This window comes from Pteropus alecto, unplaced genomic scaffold (assembly GCF_000325575.1).
Source record: "Pteropus alecto unplaced genomic scaffold, ASM32557v1 scaffold131, whole genome shotgun sequence".
Lineage (NCBI taxonomy): Eukaryota > Metazoa > Chordata > Mammalia > Chiroptera > Pteropodidae > Pteropus > Pteropus alecto.
Window position 1 is genome coordinate 13,064,095 of NW_006434709.1, and position 4,666 is coordinate 13,068,760.

Sequence of the window (4,666 nt, forward strand, 5' to 3'; positions counted from 1 at the left end):
TGAAAAGCACTGGCTGGCAATACAAGTGAGGACAGAAAGATTGGGATATTCTTTTTATTTTTTTCTTCTGCGTCATGATGACAGCAGTGGTGCCATTCTCTATGGACACAGTTCCTAACCAGTGGGTCCTCTTCCAAGACTGTATGGTCTTTCAGGGTTCTGGTAACAGTTTCCTCCTTTTGCCCCTTCAGGTCTAGGGGTGGAAGCACTCCCTACTTTTGCTCCTCCCTGGGTGATTTACCATCCTCTGTTGGTTCACTTAACTCCCCACACTTAAGTCATCCCATCATTAAATTCTCTTGTTAAACACTTCAAAGGTGCCCTCTGTTTCTCACTGGAGCTCAGGAGAATTCCCCCCAAAATAGTTTTATATCTAGGGGAAAGGTTTTCAATGGTAATGTCATGAGAGATTGAAAATAGTTGGAACTATACCTGATACACAAGAATAATGGAATCCATTTCCAAACAACTTGTGGGTGAACTCTTCTGCACATTGTATAATTACACATTATAGTTGGATGGTTAATTTAATTATTTCTGAAATTAATTGACTGGAAAATATTAAATCCTGTTATTTGTTTTGCTTGCATCCAGTGTAAATATAGTGAATACTAGTTTAGAGGTTGACAAACAATGGCCTGGGGGCCAAACCTGGTCCACTGTCTCCTTTTGGAAATAAAGTATTACTACAACACAGCAATGCCTATTTCTTCACAAATAGTCAATGGCTTTATGTTACCATGGCATTTGTAAAAGAGACTTTATGGCACTGAAAGCTTAAAATATGTACTATCTGGCCTTTTACAGAAAAAGTTTGCTGACCTCTGAACTAATTGATTGAATGATATATTTGCCATTTTATTTCTTTTGTCTTCATTTAGATACAATCTTCTCTGTTTCTTGTATGCTCAATATGCTCTCTAACACATATGGTAGCTTAATAAATATTGATTAATGAAGAAAGTGAGAAAACACTAACAAAGATAGAACTCATAACCGCAGTTTTACTGTCAACCCAGATACTATACTTTCATTCATTCACAAGGTTTATTAGTCAAGTTTTTGATGTGGTTATGGGAATTCAGGGTTCTATGTTTTACAAATTGGTAATCAGGTAGTACTACACACTTAAGATATGATGAATATTGTTATTAACAATGCATTTGTATTCCATTTATTGATTAATTTAAAGTGAGAGGCATGTCCAAGCTTCGATCATTGTTATATTTTCTAATGGTGTTATGACAGTGGTACAGTTTTTTAAATAATATAGAATAAATGCAGCAATATATTAACCTCTGAATTATAGGTTTGATTTTTGTTTCTTCTTTATGTGTTATTGATTTTTCCAAATATGACAATAAAACATTTTTATGAGAAAATAAAGAAATGAGAAAATAAGAGAAAATAAAATAATTTTTAATTTCTCTCTCTCTCATTCTCCCCTCCTCATTGTATTATATTTCCTTTTAAGACTATGAAGGATAATTAAAAGATACGCCTCCAATGTTCTCAGGTGAATTTAAAATCCTATTCATTAGGTCAAAAGAACTTAGAGACCCCTTTGAAAAGCATGAGAGATTGGATTTGTTGATAGCATGTCTTTTAAAATATTTTTAAATGGTGCTATTCTTTTATTTTAAATAGCTTTTTTTGAGAGATAATTGACAATTCAGCCATTTGTTATCCCATATGATGATTTTTAGTATATTCGCATAAATGTGCATTTATCACCACAATCAATTTTAGAATATCTTCATTTTCTCAGAAAGAAACTCCACATTCCTAAGCCATGAACCCCATTTCCTTCCAACCTTACCAGGCCTAGGCAACTACTAATCTACTTTCTTTCTCTATAGGTTTGTTTCTTCTGGACTTTCATTTAAATGGAATCATAAAATATATAACTGGTTCTTTGTGACTGGCTTCTTTATCTTAGCATGTTTTCAAAGTTTACCCATGTTGTAGCATGTATCAGTACTTCTTCTTTATTGCCAAGTAATATTCTATTTTATGTGTATATCATATTTTATTTATTAATCACTTGATGAGCATTTGGGTTGTTTCCATTTTTTGGTTATTATAAACAATGCTGCTATGAACACTCTTTTACAAGTCCTTGTATGAACATATGCTTTAATTACTCTTGGATTCCTATAGTGTAGATCAAGATGGAGGTGTATCTTTTAATTATCCTTCATAGTTTTAAAAAGTATAGTTTTAAAAGTATGTGTAACCTGCAGCAGGAGCCTCAGTTATAATACACAGGGGAGACTCTTTCTCTTGTGATTCCTAAATGGGATCATGGTCCATCCCAACCATTTACCTTCTGATAGAAGAGAACAGAACAGATAATTTAGACCCTGACCAGATGAGTATGATTTTTCCAAAATCCTTTCCTGATGGATTTAACATTCTAAAAAAGGATGAATTCAGGACAAATAAATGACTACAAAGCACAAAACACAAGTGCCTTGAAGGAATCTTGAGAAATTTCTTCCTAAATGAAAGGAGGATTGGAGCAAACTTTTGGATTTAACCTTACAGGATGTTGCAATTCAAAGACCATTAAATCGTATAAACGTACAATCGCTCTTTTGCCAGACAGAAAAATTTCCTGATTGTACTCTTGAGATATTATAAAGCATTTCTAAGTCTGCTGTTAAACTAGAGAATTGTGAATTGGTAGGTTTTCAAATAAGTTACTCCAGACTTCAGTCTGGTCTACAGCTTCCTGTTTTTACAATTAACTCCTCATGTTTCTTTGTTGAGTGTGTGTGTGTGTGTGTGTGTGTGTGTGTGTGTGTGTGTGTAAAACCTAAAGATAGACCAGGAAACATGTGGGGCCATCTGGCTTTAGAGGGGAATCTAGATTTCAATGAGGGCTAGCTACTAAATGTAAACGGGATAAACAATGCTTTGTGCCATACAACTCCTGTGCTAACCCTTCAGTCATCATTGTCCAAAATGCCCCTAATTTCTTGTAGTTGTGTTAATACTTTATGGGATTTTCATCTATGAATGAGGCAGTTTGGACTATCTTAAGATAAACCCTGGTATAGGCATGAAACCAAGCTCCTTGGTAATAAATATTTTTATTTGCAAATAAAAATTTATTTTATTTCTAGTATACTAGTACGTTGTTTAGTCAAGCTTCTGAGGGTTAGAAAGAAAAACGGACCTGTCATTGGGCTGTTCTTGAAAGCAATGCTTCCTTTTTGGTGCTTGCTTTTCTTGGTCTGCATTTCCAAATAAAGGATTGTGATTAAGAAAGTGTCATAAAGAGTAGACGGAAAGGATTACTAGCAACCAGAATGACCCAAAGGCTTGCATGCTAGCCAGGGAATGCAAGATTCTACTCTGTATACCAGTTAGCAGTGTGTGACATTAATGCATCCTAATATTAATTAAGATGATTTTAGAAGGGCATTTCTCTGCAATCCAAAGCAAGATCCTTTCTCCTGTAACTGAAGTAGGAAGGATTACATTTCAAGTTTTTTTTTTTTCCTAAAGATTCTTTATTTGGAGGGAATCATGATGAGAACAACATCAATAACATTTATAGAACATTTACAATAGGTGCCATGAGAACAACATCAATAACATTTATAGAACATTTACAATAGGTTGCCATTTACTTTAACCCTATTATTATCCCTGCTTTACACATGAAGAAAGTAAAACAGGTTCAGTAAGTTGCCTGGGCTCACACAGCTGTTAAGTATCAGAGCCTGGATTTGAATCAGTCAGGAAGATTCTAGAGCTCTGGCTCTCAACCACCTAATTAAGAAATGGTGCTGTTTCTTAATTCAGTGTTATGACAAAAACATTTTTGCTATAATTTAAAATATATAAGTAATCAAAGTAGATGTTTGTGTAAATGTAAACAGCACATACTGCAAAACTATACTATATTTATTCTCTCTCAAAAATTGTTTTACATGCCTATTTTGTCCCAGGGAAAAGGTCTTTATTTTCCATCGAAATGAAGAATAAAATTTGATTTTTCTGGAGAATTGCTAAAATTACTTTGATGGTTCCAGTGATGCATAGCATAGAGATTTATGACAAATATGTAATCTGTTTATTTGTCACCCAATTTGGATGACTTCCAAATGTTTCTTCTTAGTAGCTCTTGATTTTGTTTGGATTTTTTTTCAATGGCCAAATAGTCAACGTCTGAATCACGTTTGCTCGTCAGGGAATACCATCAACATGTTGAAAGACAGATATTTAAAACCCTACTACATTAACTTGCCACTCTGAAGAGCATTCATGCTTTAGAGGACCTGATTTTAAAAAGGAGAAGAAAATAGGGGTGGCGGGGGGAGGAACGAACTTTCGGCTCAAGTCCTTCCTTTGCTATTTGCTGCAGTCAGTTTGCCTATTCCGTTTTGCTGGCTAAACGACGCTTAACAGATCAAATCAAACTGTCCGAAAGGCTGTCTGCAGCCCTCATGTTTAAAAGAGAAGGATTTCGCTCCCTTCCCTTCACACATCAAAGGCGGCACTCGGGGAGGAAATAAACCATAATTAGGCTGGAGCTAGCAGACAGACCCCTTCTCTGCCTTCCCCATTCCCGCCCCCAGACCCTGGCAACAGTCTTGGGCGCGAGCGAGGCGCCGGCCACTGCAGCAGCTGTAGCAAGGACGCGTCCACGTCCGCG